The sequence below is a fragment of the Plecotus auritus genome (genome assembly GCF_963455305.1).
Source record: "Plecotus auritus genome assembly, chromosome: 8".
Classification (NCBI taxonomy): domain Eukaryota; kingdom Metazoa; phylum Chordata; class Mammalia; order Chiroptera; family Vespertilionidae; genus Plecotus; species Plecotus auritus.
In genome coordinates this window covers 164,611,644-164,638,886 of record NC_137782.1, presented here as the reverse complement: position 1 = coordinate 164,638,886, position 27,243 = coordinate 164,611,644, and the positions used below count along the sequence as shown (strand labels likewise).

General features: G+C 53.7%; 1 protein-coding gene across 4 annotated transcripts in view; it reads right to left on the bottom strand.

Annotated features, from left to right (window-relative positions):
• The window catches only part of DNMT3A (DNA methyltransferase 3 alpha), a 99,561-nt gene extending 75,248 nt beyond the window's left edge, over positions 1-24,313 (bottom strand). For 2 of the 4 annotated variants that reach the window (XM_080684458.1, XM_080684460.1), the window contains exon 1: positions 24,177-24,313. The gene's annotated coding sequence lies outside the window, so the exon portion shown is untranslated. Of the gene's footprint in view, positions 1-23,588; positions 23,744-24,176 lie in introns of those variants that run through there. The other 2 variants (XM_080684459.1, XM_080684457.1) reach the window with 2 other exon arrangements.
• Between the last annotated feature and the right edge of the window lie 2,930 nt (positions 24,314-27,243).

Sequence of the window (27,243 nt, the reverse complement as noted above, 5' to 3'; positions counted from 1 at the left end):
GAGCACAAAACAGAGGGTCTTTGCACAAAACGTTGACTAGCCAGGTGAGAGTAAAGGTAATGTACCAAAGCCAAGGAGATGAAGGGTATAAATGGGATGTTGTGTCCTACCGGCTACTCCCCCACTGGGATCCGAGAACAGTGGCAGCAAAATCCTCACCTTCTTTACAGTCCAAGCAGGAAGGCCTAAGGATACAAACACTGACACCAGAACCCAAGTGGTGTCCAATTGGCTTGTGTAGGTCAACCAGTGGACCTGCAAGTCAACAAGCCCCACCATCACGCTCGTATCTTCCAATCGGCTTTTTAGTCCCTTGTCCTTAACTTTGGAGGGACAACCAAGGACCTCTAGACCAGCGGTCAACAACCTTTTGGAGCTCATGGACCACCAGTGGTCCGTGGACCACCGGTTGGTGACGCTGCTCTAGACATGTAAGGGAAGCCTCTAATTTGGAAGATAGAGGCCAGGACCAATAAAACCAAAACCAAAACAAACAAAATACAACTCAGAGGAAATATACTTTATGCACAGAGACGATACTACATTCATGAAAAAGGAATGTGATGCTATTAAAAAAGAACCTTCAGAGGACATAAAAGTACTCTTACAAATAAAAAACATTGTGCTAGTAGAAATACAAAACTCAACAGAAGGAGTAGATTAAAAAGAAAAATAAGCCCTGGACAGGTAGCTCAGTTGGTTTGAAATACCCTTGAACTTCTGAAAATCATTCTCTAATTAGAACTCTTTACCCAGCCTAATGATCATTTAAGTGGGAGAGGAGAATAAAGAGATTTTCCAGACACTCCTTCCTCAGGGAGCAGGGGAAGATGTTCCCTAAGAGAAGGGACTAAGGTGAAAGAGGCCAGAGGCCAGAAGGCCGTGGTTCGGGTCTCAGCAGCATGACTCAGGGCTCAGGCTCGGTCCGTGCTGTCAGCACTGTGGACCCTCCCAATGAACCTCTTTTCAACCCGACGGGAGTCACTCACTGTCAGTACTTGGCTACCTGGACACAGGGGCTGGATGGATTTGGATTCTGACAGATATCTGTCCTGGATGATGAGCTCCAAATGGGGAAGCAAACTAAGCAAGAGGAAGACACGAGATCCAGAAAACAGGAACTCCAGCCAGAAGGAGGGCAAAGGGAATGGTAAGGATGACCACAAAAGGAAGTCACCGAACAGCAGTGACAACGTGCAGAGAGCAAGAGAATGGGTAACGAACAAATGGAACTGGAATATATAGTACTTGACATGACTGGCCTTGTGGAAAGCCATGCTGACGGCTATTAGAAGGTGTAGCAGGACTTAGCAAGAAGTACAAAGAAAATAAGGCAAAGGAAAACACAAGGGAATTAGAGAAAACAAAAAGGAAGTTAACTATTGTAGTATGCTATAAGGCTCAGCTGTTGATTTAATGCAAATAACAGTTGCATTAGTTGATTTAACAAATGTGTGTGTGTGTGTGTGTGTGTGTGTGTGTGTGTGTATGTGGGTGATACCACATATTAATTTCCTATTTGCTGCTGTTACAAATTAGCACAAAATTAATGGCTTAAACAACACAAATCTGTTATCTTGCAGTTCTGGAAGTCAGAAGTCCAAAATATTTCTCATCACTGGAGACTCGGGGAAATCCATTTTCTTGATTCTTGCAGCTTCTATTGGCTACTCACATTCCTTGGCTCATGACCACCTTCCACCCTCACAGCCACGATGGCCATCTTTCTTCTCTGCATTGCTCTGACCCTGCTTCCCTTACATCTCTTTCTCTGCCTCTCCTGCCCCTGTCTTTCACGTCTCAGGATCCCTGTGATTGCTCTGGGTCCACCCAGATAATCCAGGATAATCTCCCATCTCAAGATCCTTCATTTAATCACACCTGCAAAGGACCTTTTGCCATTTAAGGGAACATATCCACAGGTTCAGGGAATTAGGCTGTGGCTCTCTTTGGGGGGCTAGTCTCCTGCATGCTTACCTATATATTAATATACGCATAAAACATATTCAAAAGAACACTGCTAGGTCCCTGTGAATAGTATGCCTATGAGAACTATGTAGGAGGATGGCTGGAGAGTGGAAAGGGTGGCCACGTAAGAAAACTAAATTCTTATTTACTGAATAGGAAATGGATGAAAAGTATCTAAAATAGAAGAGTCAAAAGATATACACATTACTCAGAAATGTAAGTGTAAAACTGCTAGAAGAAATAGTTAAAAGGAGTTGCTTCAGAAGAGGATGAGGGTGGGAGTAGGCAACGAACAATTGCATTTGGTGAAGAGGTGTTAGTACTATTTGACTTTTCAAATTATACGCATGTACTACCGTGAGGAAATAAAAAATAATTTTTAAAAAGAGAGGATGGGGATGGGAATAAGGGCTTACACCCAACTGCAGTCATTGTTTGGGCGTGGCCTCCACCCTGTATAAAAGTGCAGCTCAGGCCCTGCCATCTCTGTTGCTCTATGAAACCATCACATCCCACAGAATAACCATTATCAGCTCCTCACACCCACAGAGTTCCGTCACCAGCTATAAAAGTTGTACCTCCTTTCCCACCCGCCCCGCCTCCCCCCTCACGAAATATTTAATTCTTGCAATACGTCATTTCCACTCAGTCCAGCCCCTGCACAGCGTGATGTACCTCCCTCACATCCCTCCCAAACTGCACCTGTGCATGCCATTGATGCCTACATCCCTAACCATGACCGACCGTGACTCACTCATTAGCCCACCTTAGACCAAAGGCCCACAATTCAGCCATCTCCTGGAGCCTCCAGACAGCCCTGCCATACCAGCTTCCACTACACTGTCCCTACGTATTCCCACCTTCCTCACCAACACCAACCCCATCAGCATCCCCCAAGCTGATCACCCTAAAATCTCAACTCCAAGCATACTCCAACCAGCAACAACTAGATTGTCACCCCACAGTCTTACCTCAACAAGGGCTTGCAGAGAATTATCTTCTTCCAGAAACAAAACCGTCACTGCCCACAAACTTGAATCCTTGTTCCATCAAAAGCAGTCCTAATGTTATCACCGTAAGAGCCTTTTCCACTCCATCTCAAGTCCTCTATCTGAACTGCTGAAAAATACTGACCACAGGTCCTTCTTCTTCCCTTTATCTGAAGTCTACTTTTCTCACAGTGGACTTCGCTTGTTTCAGTCTAGCTAGTCACCTTCCCCTCCTTCCCATGGGGGTGTTGGTTTGTTTGTACAGACCCCAACCCCACTTCAGTCAGAGTGAGCATGTGACCAGGAGGGCCAATCAGAGGTCTCCCAGGGAGACTTTGGCACAATGGAAAGATGCTAATATGGTAGGATGTGAGTCAGGAGCTGCTGGCTCACCTGAAAACAAAGGGATGAAGACAGAGTGATGGAAAACTCAAGTCATTGTCGGCTCCCTAGAGCTAGCTGTACCTGGAGGCAGGGCATCTGTCAACCTCTCACAACGTGAGTGAGTCTGTGCCTTGCGGCTGACAGTCCTGACTCATATGCTAATCTCAACCTCCGTAAATCCTCCCCGGGAGGCCCACTATGTGAGTTCAAGTCCTGGCTGTTGTGTGATTACTTATCATCTGTGTGACTAGAGGCAAAACTGTGCCTCAGTTTTCTCAGCTGTAAAATGGGGGAAATAAGAGTAGCCACTTCATAGGACTGCTGTGAGAATTAAAATGAAATGCATTAAAAATGCTTACAAGAGAGCCTGACAAATAACGTACTCCATAAATTTGAACAATTAGTAGTTCCTGACTAACCAGCCCACGGCTTTCCCTTCTTTCTTGAAATCACTGGAACACCACGAGTGCACGCTGCTCAACCAGGAGTGTCTATCGCGCTCCCCAGACATGCCAGGTCCTGTGAAAAGCATTACAATCTCACCATCTCGTTCATGCTCATGCCAATCCTCTGAAGTGGGTACTATTTTTATCCCTGTTTTCCAGATGAGGAAAAAAGTGAGGTATAGAGAGGTTAACGAAGCTGCCTAAGGTCATCCAGTTAGTAAGTGATAGAGCCAGATACAACACCAGGTCTCTCCCACCCCAGAGCCCAGTTTCCCCCTCCATCATGATCTCTTACAACTAGCATGCGACCGTTGCAGCCATGTTAACTTTGGGCATGGATTGGTCAGAAAACAAAATTTTCAGTTAGTCTCCCTTTCCTGGTTAGGTCTGCCATGGGGGCAAGAGCGGGGCGGTGATAGGCACACAACCTTGTAATCAGTGCCCAGCCCAAGGTGGGAATCATCCATTCATTTATTCATCTGCCCATTTACTGAGCACCTACCAGGTGCCAGACACTGTGCTAAAGGACATGCTTTGTCCTATTTCATCCTAACAATCCTGTGAAGTGGGTTCTATTGTTATTTCATGGGAGACAATGAGATTTATTGAAGAGATTACCTTAATAAATAGGTAGTCCAGGTAGGAAAGTCCCAGGGCAGGATAAGGAATCCAGGTCTGTCTAATGCTGGAGTCTTTACACACGTGTCAGCACTCAGCCATGGGTAAGCATGCTAAGCACAGACCCCAGATCATATCTGTGCCCTGATGTGAGACCAGCCCACAGATAACAGCCTCCTGGCTGAATTTCCTATTGAGCTTGGGAGGAGTTACCAATGAGTCCTGTGGGTGACAGAGGCAGGAGCGTATCTGGTGCCCATGTCACCCAATCATCTGCCAGGGCCTGGTGAGTGGGGGCCAGCAGAAAGCTGAAGGGAGACATCAGGGCCTCTTAGACAGAGATGTCTATCCGCCACAGCCTCTCGGTCACAAGACGGGGGCTGGATAAGGAGGAGGAAGAAGTCTCAGAGACACTTTCCGACAGCTCATTCTCTCTCAACATGAGTGAGATGCTCATCATCATGCCATTACTCTGACATTCAGAAACATCCCTTCTACCCAAACCACCAGCTGCCCATACACCAAAGCCAACCCAACAATCCTGCCATCTTCTCCCCACTTCAAAGCCCATCTGTCTGGCTCCAGAGTCACAGTAGGATGACGTGTGGGTCTTCCACCCCCCTTGAGGCCAGGGCACTGCCAGCGTGAGTATTTTTGGTCACACCAAACCTGCTGCTGTGATGCTGGCCACACTGGCAGAAATGAGTTGAATCAGACTCTTCCGCTCCCACTAAAGGTTACCATGACACAGCCCCAAAAGCGGAGAGGGGAGAAAGATGTTTAAATCCAAAATAGATGCTGGTAAGGAGCTGACGTTGTTCTTGGGAGCCAACATGAGTAATACAGCCTTGCGTAGAGGAGCACGTGGTTCTGAGGGTGGCGGGTCAGGAGAAGCCCTGCTGTGTGTGCTGTGGCAGTCAGATGGGCTTCCCACGCCCTGGGAATCAGGGGCACAGGGTGGCCAGGCTGGCGGCCCGTGTGAGAACCAGCCATGTGGACCCTGGTGGGGCCTGCTGTCTGAGGCAGCCATGAGCATGGGTCTGATTCTATCCTCCCCTGGAGGCAGCCCATGATCTACCCCGTGCGTTTCTCTGCTTTTCCAGCGTTCTTTAAAGAATGGCCCATACCCTCCAGCTGAAGAGCCTCTTTACTTACCCTCCCCTTGATCCCTACATCTGATCCCCATCCCATCCTGTATCTCTGAACCCTCTAGGGCAGGGGTGGGAAAACTTTTTGACTCGAGGGCCACAATGGGTTCTTAAACTGGACCGGAGGGCCGGAACAAAAGCATGGATGGAGTGTTTGTGTGAACTAATATAAATTCAAAGTAAAGGAGCAGAGGGGAGAGCAAGAGAACCCTTCGCTCTTTCGGCTCCGCGGGCTGGACAGAACAGCCGAACGGGCCGGATCTGGCCCGTGGGCTGTAGTTTGCCCACGGCTGCTCTAGGGGCACTGAATGTTGTAATCCCCAAAGGGGATACCACAATGCTTCCACTGGAAGGTAAGTCGTTCACTTGGCTTTTCTGGCCCCCTAATGCCACTGAACCAACAGACAAAACAGGAGTTACTCCACCGGCTGGCGTGACTGATCCTGGTTCTCAAGGAGAATTGGGCTGCTGTACACACGAGAGGCAGGGAAGATGGTCTGGAACCAGGGGACTCTCTCAGCTCCCTCTTAGAACTTCCATGCCCAAAAGTAACATCGGAAAATGGAAAACTACAGAAGCAAAATAAAAATAAAAATGAGGAGCGGGGAACAACGGAAGATTCAGATCCTTTGAGAATCAAGGTTTGGGTCACTCCACCAGGTGAAAGAAGCCTGACCTGCCGAGGTCCTGGATGAGCACAGAGGAAACAGGATGGGTAATGAGAGAGGGAAGCCCGATACTGAATGTGACCTTATGAACAAAAACAGAAATGAGAAATGTAGTAGCTTTGCATATTTTCTATTTACTTGATATACACTGAGTGGCCAGATTATTATGATCTCTGAACGCATAATAATCTGGCCACTCAGTGTATATCCTATATAATAAAAGGCTAATATGCAAATTGTCCCCTCGACCAGGAGTTCGACCAGCAGGCAGGCCAGCCAACTGCCCATGTCCCCTCCCCCTGGCCAGGCTGGCCGGATCCCACCCATGCATGAATTCATGCACACACACACACACACACACACTGAGTGGCCAGATTATAATGCATTCAGCGATCATAATAATCTGGCCACTCAGTGTATATGTGTGTGTTTATTTGTACATGGTAACTGTTTTCTTTTTCCTCCTTCTTCCAATTATTTTATATATGTTGTTGGAAGTTAAGTCTATAATTGAGTCTAGGTAGAATATTCGGTGGGGCTGTGGCTGAATTTGAGAAGTTATTCATGTAGACAGAGATTGACATAATGATTGGTGAGACTCCTCATTTAGGGAAAAGGAAGTTAAAGTGTCCTTCAGTAAGAATAGCTGTGTGTTGACAGGTAGAAATATAGCTGCTTTGTAGTCACAGGGGAGCTCACATGTGTGTAAAAAGGTGCAATGGAAGCTGTGTGCCAAAGCAGGCTGTACCAGATTATTTATTCACCCTTCATTGCCTGCTCTGTGAACACAGACAGGCCCTGTGCAGATTTCTCCTCTGCCAGCTGGCACATGAAACTGGCAGCAGAGGGAACTTTATCCAGATCCAGTGTGTTCTCTTGGAGGGGACCTTCACTGCATACAACCTCTTCAGGAGCCAGATTCTGCTGCCTCGGTGGCCTCCCCAGTGCCCAGGCCTGTCCTGTCGCAGCTTCTCCAGCACCAGGTTCCTGTACCATGCAATGCCCAGTGCCCAGCTCCTGCAGTGAGGGTGCTTCTCCAGCACCAGGCTCCTGTGTCACACACAGCTTCTCCAGAGCCAGGCTCCTGTGCCACACACAGCTTCTCCAGCACCAGGCTCCTGTGCCACACAGCTTCTCCAGCACCAGGCTCCTGTGCCACACACAGCTTCTCCAGAGACAGGCTCCTGTGTCACACAGCTTCTCCAGCACCAGGCTCCTGTGTCACACACAGCTTCTCCAGCACCAGGCTCCTGTGTCACACACGGCTTCTCCAGCACCAGGCTCCTGTGCCACACAGCTTCTCCAGCACCAGGCTCCTGTGTCACACACAGCTTCTCCAGCACCAGGCTCCTGTGTCACACATGGCTTCTCCAGAGACAGGCTCCTGTGTCACACACAGCTTCTCCAGCACCAGGCTCCTGTGTCACACAGCTTCTCCAGAGACAGGCTCCTGTGTCACACAGCTTCTCCAGCACCAGGCTCCTGTGTCACACAGCTTCTCCAGCACCAGGCTCCTGTGTCACACACAGCTTCTCCAGAGACAGGCTCCTGTGCCACACACAGCTTCTCCAGCACCAGGCTCCTGTGTCACGCACGGCTTCTCCAGCACCAGGCTCCTGTGCCACACACAGCTTCTCCAGAGACAGGCTCCTGTGTCACACACAGCTTCTCCAGCACCAGGCTCCTGTGCCACACACAGCTTCTCCAGAGACAGGCTCCTGTGTCACACACAGCTTCTCCAGCACCAGGCTCCTGTGTCACACACGGCTTCTCCAGCACCAGGCTCCTGTGCCACACACAGCTTCTCCAGAGACAGGCTCCTGTGTCACACACAGCTTCTCCAGAGCCAGGCTCCTGTGTCACACACAGCTTCTCCAGAGACAGGCTCCTGTGCCACACACAGCTTCTCCAGAGACAGGCTCCTGTGTCACACACAGCTTCTCCAGAGACAGGCTCCTGTGTCACACACGGCTTCTCCAGCACCAGGCTCCTGTGTCACTCACAGCTTCTCCAGCACCAGGCTCCTGTGTCACACAGCTTCTCCAGAGACAGGCTCCTGTGTCACACACAGCTTCTCCAGCACCAGGCTCCTGTGTCACACACAGCTTCTCCAGAGCCAGGCTCCTGTGTCACACACAGCTTCTCCAGCACCAGGCTCCTGTGTCACACACGGCTTCTCCAGCACCTGGCTCTTGCAGTGTGACAGCAGAGGCCAGCCTGTCACCCAACCACCCGCCTTGGGTAGTTTAGTAGCAGTGTGCTGCAGCGACATACTTCCTCATGAACAACTTTCCTTGGGACCCAAAAGGATGGATTTCCAGTGAGTTCCAGAGGACAGGTTTCCAGTAAGTTCAGCCAACATGGCACCACAGTGCCTTCCCTGTCATCCAGGCAGCCATGGCTATGTGCTCTCCATTAAGGTCAGGCTCTCAGGCCGGGGGGAGGGCCTCTTCCTTGGGCACTCCCTGGCAACCCGGGGGGTAGCGGCTGTTCTCATATATGCCACTTCTATATTCTTTGGCATTCTTTTTACTTCTTACCAGCCCATCGCTCTTACACCAACTGCCTGTTATAGTTAATGAGTCTTTATATTAAACTTTTCCTGTTCAAATCGCCATGTGGTTTCCGTCTCCTGAATGCACCCTGACTGATACAGTCACCCACAGCTTCAAATGGCCTTTTTCCATCCGCAAGGTCCTTGAGCTCAATTCAGCATCCTTGCCAGATAATCACTGCCTGCTTCAAGCACTCACTCAGCAATCACGCATGGAGTGCCACTGAGGAGCTGGGCACGGGGGTGAAGAGACCCCTGCTCCCGGAAGTTCACAAGCAAGCGGAGTCTCTGGGAGTCTCTGGCTCTCTCCCGCCCGGACTCCACTTGGCTCCAGGCTGTTGGCTCTCTCCCACCTGTCGGGCTCCTCTGCTCTGTCTTCCGGGCTGGCTTCAGTCTTGCTCCCACAACTGCACAGTGGGTGCCCCTCACGCGTCACACTCTGCCTTCAGCTGTACCCTAAATTCTCCTCTGCGGAGCTATGTGGGCTGAAATTAATGCAGACCTCCTTCTGCAACACCTCCATCTTTAGTTTCTGGACATCTCCACCTGGGTGACTTGCAGTCACCTAAAATCCTACTCTCCTAGAAACGGATGCCTCAAGTCTCTTCTGGCTTCTCTCTGTGTGGAAGCAGCATCACCCTCCCCTCAGCTGCCAAAGCCCCAAACTCTAGAGAGAACTAAGGTCCCACTACCCCTCAGTCCCCATCCTCCATCGGACACCTGATCATCCGGCCTCTATTCTGCCGCTCCCTCCAGGCCCTTTGCACTGCAGGTCTAGAGCTTGGCAGTTATTCTGCATCGGGCCTTCCTGCCTCTGGAGTCTCTACCTGCACCCAAGCCTTTCAGCAAGATTCCCTGCACACAGCTTCCTCAATCAAAACCCAGGATGCCTGATGAAAATGTTCTAATTGATTGTGGTGATGGTTACACAACTCTGTGAAGGTGCTAAAAACCATCAAATTGCACACTTTAAATGAGTGAATTGTATGGTATGTAAATTATATTTCAATAAAACTGTCGTTTTAAAAGAAGGGAGGGAACTATGATGCCAAAGATGTTCAAACACGGTAAAATCTAAACTCTGGTCTGGTCCCACACCCCTATCCCAATGGCCTCAGCAGATTGCTCAGACCTTGTCCCCCACCTCTCCCAGATGACCCCATCATTCCGGGCCAGTCACTGTCCCCAGCTTACATCCCCTCTTTCTACACTTGTGTCTACACTCACACCATTCTCTCCTCCATAGGGCTCACCAGTCCCCTCCTGCCCCTTCCTTTAGCAACCCCCGCCCCCGTCCATCACTTCTCTTCAAACGCCCCCCCCTCCCAGGGCACTTTAATCAACTCTGTCCTGTGGTCATTTAGCTTTTCATTTGTATGTAGATGTGTCTGTTTCCCCAAACAGATGAGATTAGAGTTCATGTCTTACACCTTGCTACCCCCTAAAGCTCAGTGCTTCTCCCCCTCCTGCCCCGCCCCTATTGCCCCTATTCTGGGTGACCCTTGAGGCAGAGAGGACTGTGTGAAATCACTCCCAGGCAGCTGCAACATCCCCAGCACAGTGCTGCGGTGCCTAGAGTGACTGCCCACAACCCCCATTCTAGGGGTCGCTTGGTAGAGTTCCCCAAGGCACTGTGCCAATGGAAAGGCCCTAGGCCAGGAGTTCCTAGGCTCCCGCTTCACCTTTCCCAGGCCAGGATGTACACCTGCTGTGGGGTGTGCAGGCCCCCAGCACCCAGATGTCCCAGCAGGAAGGGGGTCATGAGGGTCCTAGGTCAGGGGCCAGTGGACCACAGGAAGCAAGGGGGCTGGCTCCCACCCCTCCAGGCCTTTGGAGGCTGAGTCCCTGACTAGCCTGTGACCACTCTCTCCCCACACCATCCCCGCATATGCTTCCCCCACCTGCACCGTTTCACCCTCTTCCCTGACCAAGGGACCACCCAGCTGACCCACGCCCAGGCCAGAACTAGGAGGTTCCCCAAAGGGTCTCCAGGACCCGGGAGTCACTGTGGAAGCACAGCCCCACCCTGCCCACCAAGGCAGGGAAGAGTCTGCTGCCATCGGAATTCCCTCCGGTTGCCTTTCTCCTCACCCTCTGCCCCGACCAAACCAAGTGGAGGGGTCAGGGGAGGACGAGGAGCCCCAGGGCACTCGGCAGCACGTCCCAGAATCACAAGCCCCTGGCCCCGCAGCCCTGGTGCAGCTCTTCCACCCCTTCAGCCCTAAGGAGGTTCAACTGGACCCCACTCAAGCCCTTGCTCCTCCACTCAGAGACGTGGACCTTGCTTTCCCAATCTGTACAATGGGGTGAGTGGACCTTGCTTTCCCAATCTGTACAATGGGGAGAGTGGACCTTGCTTTCCCAATCTGTACAATGGGGAGAGTGGACCTTGCTTTCCCAATCTGTACAATGGGGAGAGTGGACCTTGCTTTCCCAATCTGTACAATGGGGAGAGTGGACCTTGCTTTCCCAATCTGTACAATGGGGAGAGTGGACCTTGCTTTCCCAATCTGTACAATGGGGAGAGTGGACCTTGCTTTCCCAATCTGTACAATGGGGTGAGTGGGTCCCTACCCCAGAAGTCTATCTGAGTTGAGTGCTTAGCACAGTGCCTGGCACATCTAAACATCAGTGTTTTTTTTTTAAAAAAAAAAAAAGTATGATGTGATTAATCAGGGCAGAAGGCCAGTGAAGTGTCCTTAGGAAACCTAGACTCCGGCTAAGACCACACCCAGGAGTGGCTCTTGCTCGCTCCTGGGAACAGCTGCTGTGGCCTGACCCAGAGTCCCCTCTCTTAGCTAATGCCCAGAGCCTCCTCTGACTCCCCAGCCCAAGGCCCCTTGCCACCAGAATGGGTAACCTCCTTATCAGAGCCCTTAACGGGCCATCATGGCCACAGGGGCTTGCAGAGCCACAGACACAGATACATATACAAACACACACAAACACACACACACTCCTCTCCTCCTCTCCTGCTCAGGCTCCGGGCTCCAGGGGAGGATTCCAGGCAGGGCCTCCCCGCACATGCGCCGCACATTCCACCTACGGCATGGGCCAAAGAGGCATTTGGAAACCGGCTTGGGAACCTCAGAACCATTCATAACATTGTTCTGAGAGAAAATACAAAACGTTGCCCTATAAACAAACATTTGCAATAGAATTCCTCCAAGACTAGGAATTGCCTGTGCTAGAAAACTACCAGAGCAAGAAGAGAAGAACCACATAAACTTAGTTTGCCTTTGCAAAATTAATACCAATTACAAAAACATTTATGTGAACTGCTTACCATTTACACTTAATTACCATGCAACACAATTATGTATACCATTAGGGTATGTCAGATTAATTAAGCTGTACATCTCATCTGATTATACCCCCACGCCCTCAGTCCATATATGCCCAACTTGCAGAGGGCTGGCCCTGTAACAGGTATGTGCGCAGGTCTGTGCAAACCAGAGAAATGGTTTCCACACTCAAATCGACAGTGGTCCCCACCACCCCACACCCACCCAGAGACGGCCTGACTCGGGCCCAGGCCTTCTTGCCAACATCACCACCACAAGCGCCCTGCTGAGAAGCCAGCTTCCCCCCAGGCCTCCTCTGGAAGGCAGAGATACTTCAAAGGTCTCCCCAGGGGTGTGGCTACATGTGGCAGGGGCCACCCTACAACCCAATAGCCACCACATGTGCCCCACTCACAGAGAAAGCTGGCTTCACTGTCCAGACCAAGGTGACCCCAAGCTCATTTCTGAGACCCCTCAGGGGCCCTGTACCCCTTTCTCCAGCACACTGAGCCAGCTATGGGGCAAGGTACCAGCTGTGGTCCACCCAGGCCCACAGGGTTCAGAGCCTCCCCACCTCTCCCTCTGCTCTCCACACAGCCATAGATGGGCAGCTCTGCAAACACCACCCCCTTTATTCAAAAAAGGAAATGACCCCCCTAATTCCCATTTACCTTAGCCGATGCTATTGAAATACACGGGGGTTATCCGGTTTGGGGAACAAGAGTCAATGCAACCTGACAAACGGACCTCCCCAGGAAGGAGGAGCTCACTGACTGAGGGCCAGGCAGGCCAGGCCTCCCTGGAGGCAAAGCTAGAAGCAGCTCAGTGAGAGAAAGAAGGGGTGTGTGGGTGTGCGCCTCCTCAGTGCCAGACTGGGAGCATGCATGGCTGAACTGTAATCCTCACACACCTGTGAGGCCAACTGCATAAGGATTCTTTTTTTTTTTTTTTTTAATATATTTTATTGATTTTGTACAGAGAGGAAGGGAGAGGGACAGAGAGCTAGAAACATCGATGAGAGAGAAACATCGATCAGCTGCCTCCTGCACACCTCCCACTGGGGATGTGCCCGCAACCAATGTACATGCCCCTGACCAGAATCGAACCCAGGACCCCCCAGTCTGCAGGCCGACGCTCTATCCACTGAGACAAACTGGCCCTGGCGCATAAGGATTCTTTTAAACGAGTGACATAAAATATCCAGGTTTAGTGCAAGAAGCAGTGTTTGAAACAAGCAAACAAGCAAAGACACCAGCCTGCGAGGTTATCTCCACTTTGCAGATGGGAAAACTGAGGCTAAGAGAGGCTAAGTGATCTGCCCAAGGATGCACTTGGGAGGGGACAGGGCTGAGGAGCCATGCTACCTCTTGTTCCAGTGATGCTGACCTGGCTCAAGCCATTTTTCTAGAAATTCTTTCGAAACTGCCTTTCCTGTGACACTCAAAAGACTCATTTCTATTTTAGGGAAACAGTCTTGTTTATTTCTTTTCTGTTTGCTTACCCAAACTGCTGCCCTCAGCTTATCCCCACCTATCTCAGTGGACCTGCCTATCAATGGAAGGTGGACGTCCATGGTAATTCACATACCATTCTCAGAGGGTGACAGGACGTACCCCAGGTCATGCAGGTGAGGGTCTAGCCTTGCTCCTCATTGCGGGGAGCCCCTGAGAGGCCCCAGCTCAGGGCCCCAAATCATCAGCACCTCTCATGCACATGGAACAAACGCCTGCTTAAGTCACTTCCCTGCTCAGAAATCTCCACGGGTTGCTTCCAGTTATGGAACAAAATGTGCCTGTCTTTCTAAGCCATCACGCTGGACCCTGCCCCTCCCTGGCCTCCACCTCCAGGCCTGGGGACAGGCTCTCTCCTGCTGCCAGCCTGGCCAAACCCAGGCTCCATGGGCAAACCTTACTGCCCTCAAGTCTCCACCCCACTCCCTCCTCCCACGTGAAGCACTCCCAGGTTCTCGAGACTTTCCCCATCTTGTATCCTCACCGTGGATGGCATCTCCGCCCAAAAGCTGGTGGGCCACAAACCAGGCTCCCTGGGCAAACCCTCACTGCCTTCAACTCCACACTCCACTCCCCCTGACTCACTGTACCCCGCCACCCCCAGCTGTTCCTACAGCTCTGCTTCCTATATGCCTCACAGAGCACCCCTCCTCCATGCCCACACTGTTGCTCCCTGGACTTCCTGCACCAGCCTTCTGCCTGGGTTCCCTGGCCCCATCTTTACCTGCCCAATTTCTCTTCCTTGATGCCCCAGGATGACCTAAGATACAAATATGAGCATTTTCTCCAAGCCCGACACCTATCAATGGGTAACATCCCAACCTTCCATGGTCCAGCTCTGGGCCAGCCCTCCAGCCTCACATCCCATCATTCCTCAAAGGCCATTACTCTGGCCACATCAGGTCAGAAAATGCTCTTGGCCACCTCGCTAACTGCTCCCCACCCTTCAAGACTCCACCCAAGCGTCACCTCCTTTAGAAAGCCTTTCCGGACCTCCCTTCGCCCTGAATGAGATGTCCCTTCTCAGAGTGCCCCCCCCCCCCATCCCTCCCCTCCCACATGCTGCCGGATCTCTCCACCCACCAATGATGTAATGGTTGCCCTCTCCAGACTCTCGCCTCTGCTGTGGGCTCCTTGAGGACCAACTAGTCCCTTTCATCTTTGTAGCCAGTGCCTGGCACATAGTAGGTCTTCAGTAAAAGAAGACCTTTATTTGTGGGTTTGAAGCAAGGGACCTTGCAAGAGAAAACCTGAGAGCTGCCAGGCCTGCCAACTCGGGGCCTTGCATCTCACCAGCTGAGTCCAGGCTGCGTGGAGGGTGTTGACGGAAGAAAATGCAGAGCAACGGCCCAGCCCCACTGGGCTTCCCAGGGGAGCTTCCAGCACCAGGCAGGCCCTCAGGCCCCCAGTGTTGGGCTGGGACCCACCAGCCTGACAGGATGGCAGCAAGCACCACATTGTTGCTGGAAACAAAACCCTTAGGAACCGGTGCCGTGTTGCCAGCTGCCAGCTGTGGTCTGGACCCTCCCATGCCTCTAGGCCAGGGGGCAGAGCCAGCCCTGCCAGCAGGCCCAGAACCAGAGGAGAAGCCACTGTTGGCTCTGGGCCCAAAGAGAACAGAGGGCAGGGAGGGAGAGGGCTTGGGGGACCTGCTGGGTCCCCAGTGAGAGACTGATGAAGTACATCAAGACTGAAGGCCCAAGATCCGATGGCCAGGGCTGGGGGACTCAGATCAACCAGCCAAACCCTGGCTTTACGGAGGCGGGAATGGAGGCTCCAAGACTCCTCAAGAGTGAGGGAAATGACAGGCAACATTTGTAGGCTTTTATAGTGCACAGGGGCCTTCATGGGGGCCATCACACGTAGTCCCTAAAGTCACCCTCGTGCAGTCCTGTCATGACCCCATTGAAAGAAAAGGAACTCAAACTTCCAGAACACCTACTATGTGTCAGGCAAAGTGCTGGATGTTTTCCTAACATATTTCATTTGATTCAGGTAAGATGTGGATACTCTTCTTATCCTTGATGGAAAACCTGCAGCTCAAAGATGTTTGTCTCCAAATAACTGATTAGTAGTGGGGAGGGCCACAGAGGGGCCAGCTCTGGGCTTGCTTCCATGCTACTGTCCTTTTATTTATCTTCCTACCTTATTCCAGGGCAGGGCCAAATAATTATATATACCCTTCCTCATGTCATATTCAACAGGGGCAGCCTCAGAGGGGAAAGCAAGCTCCTAGAGAGTACTCACGGGTGGGGACTGGGCTGGGGGAGGGGACTGTGGACAGGGGAGGTGGATGTTGTTGCCAATCAACAGGCAGAGGAATTACTATCTGTCCCTCCTCACCTCTCCACCCTGTCACCTGGGTCTCTACCACCGGCTCATGGCTCCAGATCCCAGAGCCGGGTACAGCTTGAGCCCACATGCCCGATGAGTTCCCCAGGCATCCCTTCTACTCCCGGGTGGAGCCTCCTGAAACCCCATTTGGCCCTCCATCCGTCAGCCTATGCTCCACACCTGGCCCGGGCCCTGGTCATACCTTTGGTTTCCAGGGAACCATAGATTTAAGCCTTTTGGGAAGATCCTCAATGATTTGTTTCCCATCCTGGATCAGAACGGAGAGTTTCAAGTCACCGTCCTATAAAACTAACTTGGTCCGCTGCCCTGGTATGTACCCAGGTGCAGCCAGCTGCCTGCTGGCCACTCTCGCCCAGTCCCTCCAAGCCCAGGCCTTCGCTTGGAGGCCTCGGTGCCTGCACTACTTCTCCCTGCAACCTTCCCCGAGAAGACAAGTACCTGAGTAACCCTACCCTGGCTGCCAGTCTCCAAGCCAGTTTTTTATCCATCACAGAGAGAATCCATCCTTCCAGCCCTGGGGTGACTCAAATTTTTTTCATGTTCTTATCCAGAAGCTTTAAGAAATGTGACTTTATTTTTGTTATTGTCATTAACAGAGTAACACGTGTGCATTTACAGTTTTTCAAAGGTTACAAAGTATATAAAGTATACAAAGTAAAAAGGCAAAGTCTTTGCTGACAGGTTTGCTGTGTCCCCCTGGAGATGACTTTTTCTATGTATGTACAGCCTACAAATGTATAGATTTGTATATACTTAAAGATTTACGAAAACAAGATTATACTCTGCATATAGTTTTTTGGGGTAATCCAACCCCATATCATGGACATCTTCCCGTCAGAATAGACATGCTTACTACCCCATTTCAAAGGCTTTGGGGAATCTAAACAGATCCCCCTTTATCCATAAATGTATTTACCCTTTCAGAATCTATAATTCTAATCACACAGGACCATTCCTTCAAGAGGGCCCTTCCCAACAGGTTCTGCTTGCCGGGCCGTTGGAGGATCCCACCCCTGGCACAGGCCCGAGCATCCTCACCTGTTCCTCCCTGGGTCCTCTGGGGAACCTTTGTGGGGAAGCTTGTTGCCAGGTCCCCCAATGTGGGCGTTCCCGGACAGTCACTATGCCTGGGCTCACATGCAACCCACAGATCTGACCCTACTACCCCATAATATCCCTTCTAAGCATCTGTTAACCTTTTCAAGTGAGGACCACTGGAACACTGGGATCTAGCTGATCTATTAGGTCTAGAGTATCTTCGGCGCCGACCCCCTGACCCACGTACACAGTAACACAACAGTAAGAGCACAGGAGTCAGGACGCCCAAGTTCCAGCTCTCCAGTTACTAGTTGTTTGAGATGGTCCTCTATCCCCTCTGAGCACCCAGACAGGACAGCTAACAACTGGCCCAGAATTAAAAATGACCCTGACATTTGAAACAGAGAGGGAAGATCGATAGGGATGACAATGAGCAGGGCCATGACCGCAAAGAGAAAATAGGAACCTGGTAGTAGATGCAAATAGGCTGGGAAGCAGTAGGGGTCAGAGGGGACCACAGCAGGATGGGGATGGGCGATGCTCAGTTACAGTTTAAAATATTCCATTCCCCACTGGGATTTGGCTAGGAAAGCCCCAGGCCTCCGCACCTCCTCCCCCTGCCGCTGTCCTCCAGACAGGCCTGCGATGTGATCAGCAAGGGAGATGTGGCCTGTCGGGCCCTGACCACTGGCTGTCCTTGTTCTGGGCTGCCAGGCACCTGCAGCCACACCTGGGGCACAGCTGTCAGGAGAGGGTACATCCCCTTGGAGTTGGGGGCTCAGTTCTGCTGCGAATGAAGGAGGGAGGGGGGAGGGCAGGGCAGAGTCAGGTTCTGCACCCCCATTCACAGCCCCTTGCAGGAATATTCTGGAAGCTGGGGCACCTCAACCTGGGGGAGGGGATGTAAGTGGGACATGGACACCATGATGCAATCACTGGCACGCAGACCTTACCCTGGCTGGTGTTCCCCTTAATCACAACCCCTGGGGTTGGTGTAATCTAAACCCTGCTCTGTTTCTCTCCAAGTCTGAGCTCTTACGCTCAGGTCTACAGACTATAAAGAAAGCATCAAGATTCTAGACCAGCCGTGGGCAAACTACGGCCCGCAGGCCGGATCCGGCTGTTCTATCCGGTTCTCTTGCTCTCCCCTCCGCTCCTTTACTTTGAATTTATATTAGTTCACACAAACACTCCATCCATGCTTTTGTTCCGGCCCTCCGGTCCAGTTTAAGAACCCATTGTGGCCCTCGAGTCAAAAAGTTTGCCCACCCCTGTATCTAGACCAACAGCTCATTGGCCCCTTCCCCTCTCTCCCTTTCCTCCCTCTGTCTTGTCCCCACCCTCTCCCGCAAAGCCACCACAAGCAGATCACTTCAGCGTGATTCTTCACAGGCCACATAGGAGTTACAGAGCACAGGGCCCACTCTCCCCAAATCAATACAGGGCCTCAGCCTGGCTCCCAGCACACCTGAGGCTCTGTCTCCCCAGTGGCTCCCTCACACTCCCGCCACCCCATTCCCAACTACCTTCATCCTCTCAGCCTGGAAGCCCCACCTCTGTCCGCTGAAGCCTATCTCACATGCCACCTCCTCCAAGAAGTCCTCTCAGATCCCCTCAGTTGGTTGTGGCCTGTCCTTTATTTCTCCCTGTGCTGTGACCTTGGTCTGTGGTCATTAGCTGGGCACATCTCAAACTCACTTTGTGTCCCCTCAAAGCCTAGCACACAGCCTTGCCCACAGGAAATGCGTAGTAAGTCTCTGGAAACAAATATACTGCACTCAGAACAGAATCAGAATAAAGAGCTGAAGCGGCCGGTGTGAGGGATTGCAGGTGAATACAAAGACAACCTGTTGACAATGCGACTTGTTAAACTCAGGAGCAGATTGCTAAGTGGCTCTGAGGAGCCGCCCACCTCTGAAGATTTTTCAATCAGAAGCAGCATTTTTGTCATCCGTCCAAGATTTTGCAAAAGAGGCAGGAAGGTGGACAAGACTTCTCAGGGCACTTCCTGCCGTGCCAGTCCACGTAAGCTGCCCACATAACGAAAATAATCACGGCCAGCTAACACCGCGCACTTACACGCTGCACATTATCTGCTCAATCCTCACAACCGCTGAGGACAGCCTGGTCTTATTTCCCTGGTACAGGTGAGGACGCGGAGATGAAGTCAGTGGCCCCCGATCCCGCAGCCGGGAAGTGTCAGAACGCAGCTTCTTCTGACTCCCCGGCCCTCACTTCGGTGGCCTTGAAACAGGCTTATGTCTAAGCAAGTCGGATTTGTGCCCACTCGGCTGCACACAGTACACACAGAAAGATGTGTACACAAAAGTACGCACAGAGGGCCATGTGTACCACACCCTGTCCTGCCCATGCAGTTAGCCAAATGAAGGCAGGCTTGGCCACACACACATATCCCCCACACCGCAAGGATCTCAGGTTTTGTAGTTTTAGGGAATAAATTAGTCAAAGACAGAAATGACTTGAAAACGAGCCCTCAGGTTTTGAGTGGAGAGGAATCTGGCACCTTACTGGTCGTTTACTACTGAAGCCCTGCAGAACAGCAAAGCAACTCGCACAGGCCCAGAGACGCCTGGTCTCAAAGGGCAAGCAGGCTCCAGACAGGCCCCACTGTCTATCACATACCGGAAGGGAAGAAGGAAGGGAAGTAGAATAGATTTCCTCAGGCCATGCCTTGGCCCTAACTATTGCCTGTTCCCAAGCTAGAGGCCGGCGATGCACTCACCATCAGTGGGGCACGGGGTGGGAAAGGGCACATGGGCACCAAGTCAGGGACCCCAAGCCCACACAAGGAGGAGGGAGCAGGAAGTGCAGGGGGAAAGGAGCATGTGACAGGCTCACAATTGGCCTGCTGGCCTCAGGCTCAGGGGAGCACTGGAAGAAAGGGGGCCTAGTCTCAAGTGCAAACAGCCCCCAACCCAGCTCCAAGTATTCTCAGGGCTCAAAGTTCTCTTTCAACCCTAAATTCCAAGGCTTGGATTCTGATGGTAAGATTTCAGTCCCAAGGATGGGGAGAGGGTGGTCCATTTTTTCACCCCATTAGAGAACCAGCAAAACTGCTCTCAGAGCCCCCTTTTTATTTGGTCCCTGCCCCCCGCAAAAGGAGCCTTGCATATACTTGAGCCTAAGGAACTAGCCTAAAAGTAGGCGATGGCTATTTGGGGAAGGCGGAGCAACAGCAAGCAGAAGAGAGCATGGCCCCAAACCCTCTGCCACTAAGGAGAGGACAGGGACTAACAACAGATGTGCAGCAAGCTTCCCCGCCGTTCAGCAGACACCCATGGAGGCTCCAGTGGGGCAACGTAGAGGCAGCCGAGGCAAGGTCCCTATCCCATGGACACCACAAACTGGTAAGAGAGAAAACGAGCATAGCAGCAGCCCAGGAGAGCTGTGCAGGGCACTGTCTAAGTTCCCCCTTCTTCCTGGCCAGGTCACCCTGGGCAAGTGTTTTCCAGCTTGTCCTGGCTTCCTGCCAGGCTTTTACAGAAGACCAACGGCACCGATGTGGTGACTGAGATAGTAAAACATTCCTAAGAGACACAAGTGCTTACTCTAAATTGGACCTGGGAAGATACCTCAGAAATTATGCACACACACAGAATTACACATAACCCAGGGAAGGACATGCACGTCTGGAATCTTAACCGGAAGCTGAACTTCTACACTAAGCATGTCAAACTCGGCCGCGAGTTTGACATGCTGTGGAGTCAGATGTGACAAGCCAGTATCCTGCAGGGTGCCTTCCCCTCCTACCACCTTTGCTTTCAAAGGTCCATCCCCCCAGGGAGGGGGGATGTTCTCTCACAGACCTCCTCTCCTGGGGAGCCTTTCTTGATTACTATTGTGTAGTGAAAAAAAACAACAACAACAAAAAACCACCCTGCCCGCTTTCCTGGGTCTGAAATTCCACCATGAGAATCAGAGCTATAGAATTTAAAAGTTGGAATGGACCTTTAAGCTCCAGTCCACCCTCCACCCCACGGAGGAATCCTGTCCCTAGACCCCTGACAGATGGCCGCCGCCAGTCGTCCTCTCCTATGCTTCCCCAGTGCCTGGGGAGTGGTCCTTGCACCGTGGACTTACTCCTTGAGTCTAGAAGGAATTCACCTTTTCTAAGGCTGGCCTCCTATGGCAGGCCCAGGTGCCTGGGAAGGAGAGCAAAGAGAGCCTCCGTCAGCCTGAGCCTGGAGCTCTGCCTCTGATAAGTAGCTGAAGACAGGCACCAGGAGCTGGACAAGAGGCTAGGGAGGGACCCAGGGCCCAAAGAAGTGGGGCCCCGAAGGGAGGCAGGCAAGTTTGCCTGGGGCCCCTGCTGGTTGCAGCACATAGGCACACATACACACACCGGCACACAGGCTCACACTTTCACAGAGCTGCCTGTCAAACAGCCCAACCAGGGTCTCAACGTGACCTGGGGGCCGAGGGGGACCACTTTGACGCAGAGACCAAAGCTTCCAAGCTCAGGCAGCTGCTGCAAACCACCAGGAGATGGCCCCGCCAACGGAGGGGGCAGCCCAAAGAGGGCCCGCCTGACAGCTGGGCTCCCCCAAATCCCATAGGCCAGTCCTCACACTTCAGCGACGCTTAAGGAGAAAAAGCTTCCCTGGCTGCAGCTGTCACATCTGCCAGGGAGGGAGGAGGCACAACTGCGGCGCAGCACCTGATCCCAGGATCCCTTCGCAGCCGCCAGCCCAGGAGGCCGGTTCAGCCGCTGGCAGCCCAGGGTGAAACCTGAAGACTGAACAGTCCCCCAGGGATGCTGATGGCAGTCTCTGGGCAAGGCAGCGAGGGGCAAGCTGGGTCACAGGGCAGAGGGCGCTTCTCCGGCGGGCTCCGGTCCCCCTCTGGTTTGGGGGCAGGAGGGCCGAGTGGTGGGGTTCTGGGCCAGGGCCTCCCTCTGGCCTGCGCAGCCCGAGCTGCCCAGCGGGTTCCAGGACGCCATCTTAGGTCAAGGTGCAGTCACCGGGGGCTCCCTTCGGGGGCTGGGAAGGGAGCCCCGGAGAACTGACGGGCCCCACTCCCCACCTAAGGCGCCAACACCTTCTCAACTGGCTTTGCAGTGAAGAGAGGAGGCGGAAGGACGGAGGGGATGAAGAGAGAAGGGGGAAAACAGAGGTGGGGTGGGAAGGGAGTGGGTTCCCCAAGAAGGGAGGCTCCAGGAAAGCCAAACGAAGTTTGGCAGCCGGAGGACGGCGGGCCCCAGCGATGAAGGGCTGGGGGAGGTAGGGGGGGGGGGGGCAGGGGGCGGGCCCTGGACCCACGCCAGCTCGGTCCGCGCCGAGGGGGAGGGTGGGCAGGGCGGCCTGGGGGAGGGGAGCGGGGTGAGGGCGGGACACGGACCAGGGCCGCCTCGGCTCCGAAGCTCCGGACTCCCGGGGGCGTGGGGACTGGGGCCGAAGACCCCGATCTGCAGCCGCGGCGAGGCCTCGTCCTTCACTGTGCAGATGCGAAGCTTTCAAGGACACGTCTGCACCGGCCCAGCGGGGGTGCGTGTGCATGAGTGTGTCCGCGTGCGTGTTAGTGTGTGCGGAGCGGGTGTTTCTGCTGCCGGGGGCGACCCCAGACGCCTCCACCCGCATGGCTCCAGGTCCACCCCGAAGCTTCCACCGCCCGTTTTCCGGCCCCCCCTCCCGGCCCGGGATATTCGCCCGCCCCCGCCCCGCCCCCACACTGCGGCGCCACCGCCGCTGCCACTGCCGCCGCCCCGGCTCCCATTGCCCGCGGCGGGGGCAGGGAGGAGCCAGGCACGACGTGCCCCCCTCCCGCGCATTGACCAGCCTTCTACAGGGAGGTGTGCCCCCCAAGTGGCACTCTCCCCACCCCCGTTGCCCCTCCCAGCTCCACTGGCAACCCACACCCCCAGCCACAGGTGGCCGAAGGAGGATCGCTGCGCAGTGTTCCCCGGCTCGGCCCCCTGATTACCCCTCGAACCGCCCCCGGGGGGCCTCCCGTGTCCCCATCCCGCCGGGCCGAGGAGGGCCGAGAACCGGGGGGAGGGGCGGGGGGCCGGGTCGTGCCAGGCTGCCATTTTCTGCCGCCGCGGCGGAGCCTGCGCGGGGCCAGGCCCCCCGCCCCCTTCCTCCGCTCCCTGCGGGCCGTGGTGGGAGCTGATCATTCCGGGTCGGGGTCCGCTCCCTCTAGCGCCCCGGCCGCAGGCCCCAGGTGGGGCTCCAGGGTTGGGGCAGGGCCGGAAGGCGGGGGTGGCGGTCCCGAGACCCTGCGGCAGAGCAGAGCGGGGCACCGCGGCTGAGGCCAGCGGTGGAGGACCCCCTCCCCGCGGCATTGTATAGACTTGAACTTGAGCCCGGAGCAGAGCGGGGGCGGGGAGGGGGCTCCGCGCCGGGAGCAGGCGGGACGGGAGGGGGCGCCTGCCGAGCCCGCGGTGACATAAACAAACCCTCAAACGCCCCACACCGCCCCAGCCAGCCCAGTCTGCCGTCTCCACCCGCAGCCCTAGCCCCGCGGAGCGCCCGGCGCCGAGTTGCTGGGGTCCGGGAGCGTGCCCCGAGCGGGCATTGCCCGCCACCGTGCCCCCCAACCCGGCCTCCCCTCCTCCTCGCCCGCCTCCGGGCCGGCCGCCCGGACCGCCAGTAGCGGCGCTCATTACCGTGTGGCCGGTGGGGTCAGGCCGGCCCGGCTGCGCGCCCTGGTGCCGTGGCGCCGCGTCCCGGTTCGTCCTCTGGTCTTGACGCCGCCGCCGCCCGCGCGCCCTTCCTCCCTCCCGGCCCGCCTGCCTGCCTGCCTCGCTCGCTCCCTCCCTCCGCTCGCTGTCGCGCTCCCTCTCTCCGCCTCCTCCGCCGGGTCCCCCCCTCCCACCACTTCTCTCCGCCTTCCTTCTTCCCTCCCTCCGGCCGCCCGCGGGCCCAGGCCTCCGCCCGCTGCTTGCCCCCCGCGGCCGCGCTGGCCCGGGCCCCGGCGCTGCGGAGCCGGCCCGGGAGGCAGCGCCGACTGGGGGGCCCTGGGGCGCCGCGGCGGGAGCGGCCTGGGCGCGCGGCCGGTCCTAGCGCCCTCGGTCCGACTTCCTGGCCTCTGCGGCCCCGCGGGGGGTACCCGCACGCTGCTAGGCAGAGGGCTGGACCCTCAGCACCCCGACCCTGCTTAGCCTGAGCACCGCGCCTCGGCCGGGCTCCGGGCCACTCCACTGGGGCCCGTACTGCAGCCGCCACCTACCCACCCCCGCGGGGCACTCTGCTACCTGGCGCAGCCTCAGCGCTGGGTCCCCGCATCCAGCACTGGCCGCAGGGACAGCGGCCCCTCCTCTCCCGGGCCGTGTCAAGTGCCTCCCTCCCCGCAGTCCACGGAGCCCCCGGCAGCCTTCGCCCTGCAGTTCTCCGGACCTCCACCAGAGCCCACTGCACTCTGCCTGCCTCAGCACTGGGGCCGGGGACAGCAGCGCCAGCCCATCCGCGCCGCAACTCCCACCCAACCCGCCACCCCCTCCAGGTGCCGCGGTCCAGTGAAGGCCGCCCACTCAACAGGGCCAAGGTCGGGGCGCCAGGGCTCTATAGGATGAGCCCCTTTGAGGGGAGTGAGCTCCCTGTACCTTGAGGTGTCCAAGTAGTGCCCTCAGTTGGGCAGTGGAAGACTGAAAGATTTCACGGAGTTGGAGGTTGAACTAAATGACATTGACGATCCCTTCCGGGTCTAAGATTCTGTGTGCACCTACACTCAACCTCACACTTTCCCCGTTGTCATGGGGGTTGTTTCTATTTCCCATAGAGTTCTCAGGACGCCATGTTTCTGATTTGGGGCATCTCTGTCTACTTCCAACAGCACAGTCACCCTCTGTTCATCACTCTCCCAACTGCCACTTTTGGGGCTTGGCCCCTGGCCCCCCCACTGCTACACCCGGTCTGGCTTCTGCTTTCATCGCCACCAGCCATCTCCCACTGTGCACCCCATTCCACCCAGCACTTCAGCTACATGGAAGTGCCCTGAGCTTCCTGACCCAGGACATGGTGTGCTCCCTTCCCCAGGCACCCACCACCCCACTTGTGGGCAGGGGCAACTGAAGAGAGCACCTAGGACATTGCTACTGAGAATAGTGCTACTTTCCCTTCCCCCCACCAGCTTCACCCCTTCGAGGGTCACAGGAACAGAGTCACCAAACTCTTTGGGACATGGAGCTGACCTTTCATCCAAGAGGTTGGCCTTCTGGAAGCCCATGAATGCTTCCGGGTCCTTTATTCCGCCCCACTTCCTGAACCTCAAGATCAGAGGCCACTCAGCACACAATTTCCTGGCCTTTTTCAGTGTCACCTGCACTCAAATGGTCACCCTATGCCACTGATGTTAAGCCCTGTTATCCATGATCTCCATTTATCCAGTTCCAGAGATTCACCATGTTCCTTCCATGAGGGCCTCATCTGTCATCCCTATAGCCTAGCATTCAGCACATATTAGGCTCTCAAGAAGTCTTGGTTAAATGAATATGAGCATTGCAGGCCCTTGCCACCTTGTTTTTGATGTCAAGATGGGCATCCACAAACACTCTAAAGCTTGGCTAAGGGGACGATCATGTTTAGAAAGATGGCTGCCATTCCTCTCCCTTCTTCAAAGGCTTCTATAATACTGCCTCCAAACAGCAGTGGCTGTTCAGTGAGTCTCTCCTGTGTGCCAGGCACCTGAGTTGGCATTTCCCCCTAAGTCCTTCCCAACCCTCCCAGGTAGTTTGTATTATCCTCACTCTACAGATAAAGAAACTGATGCTTAGTCAAAGCCACACAATTTGGAAGTGGTAGAGCCAGGATTCAAGATGGACAATGCAAGTTTCTATTCAGTAGAACTATTAGTGACGAAATCACTTGGGGGCCCAGGATGTGTGTGACCATGGATATCTGTGTTGCTGGGGTCAAGCAGTCCAAGCTGACCACGTTAAGGCGCTTGTGTAAGAAGCAACCATGTGGCTACAGGGCTGGTTCCAGAGCCTGGCCCTGATGAGGCTGGCATGAGAAGGACCCTCCAGGCGGTGCTGAGAAAAGGCGTATCAGTGCCGGCTAACCCTAGTGGGCCTTCCTTACCTCACACCACACTGGGTCCAGCCTAGACTGGGTTAGCCTTTGGGTTCCTCTACCTCCCTTATTTGTGTCTGCCCTACTGTGGCCTGACCAGAATCAACCAGGATTCTAGACCAGTGGTTGGCAAACTGCGGCTCGCAAGGCACATGCGGCTCTTTGGCCCCTTGAGTGTGGCTCTTCCACAAAATACCACGGCCGGGGTGAGTCTATTTTGAAGAAGTGGCGTTAGAAGAAGTTTAAGTTTAAAAAATTTGGCTCTCAAAAGAAATTTCAATCGTTGTACTGTTGATATTTGGCTCTGTTGACTAATGAGTTTGCCAACCACTGTTCTAGACCATCCGGGTTAGGGGCAGGACAGGCAAGGTTATCCAGTGGTAACAAACAACCCTAAGTCTTGGTGACAAAAAACTACAAAGGTTCTGTGGAAAACAGTATGGGAGTTCCTCATAAAAAGTAAATATATAATTACCATGTGATCCAGCAATTCCACTTCCAGGTGAGAGAATTGAAATCAGATACTTGAATAGACACTTGTGCACCAGTGTTCATAACAACATTATTCACAACAGCCAAAGGGTAAAGACAACCCAGATGCTCCTCAACTGCTAAGAAGGATCAAGTGTGCCATATACATAACACTGGAATATTATTCAGCCTTAAACAGGAAGGGAACTCTGACACATACTACAAAATGGATGAAGTTTGAAGACATGCTAAGTGAAGTAAGTCAGACACAAAAAGACAAATACTGAATGAGGTACCTAGAGAAGTCAAGTTCATAGAGACTAGAACAGTGGCTACCAGGGACAGGGGAGGGAACTGTAGGGAGTTAGTGTTCAATGGGTACAGAGTTTTAGTTTGGGAAGATGAAAAAGTTCTCGAGATGAAGAGTGGTGATGGTTCGCCATATGTGAATGTATTTAATGCCTCTGAACACTTAAGAATGGTTAAAATGGTATATTTTATATTATATATGTTTTACCATAATAAAATAAAGCATAGTACAATTATAAAATAAGTGTATTAAATATAGTATTAAAAACATAAAGTTTATTTTCTTGCTCCTGTTACTATCTGTGGCAGTCTGCAGAGGGGTTGATTTGAGCTCATTGAATTTTCTGGGACTCTAGCTGACAGAAGAGCCACCACCTCAAGGAGACCACTGGAGGGTATCACCTTGACAACAGCCATTTGTCACTCACTGGCTGGAACCAGTCACACAGCTCCATTCAACTACAAGGATCC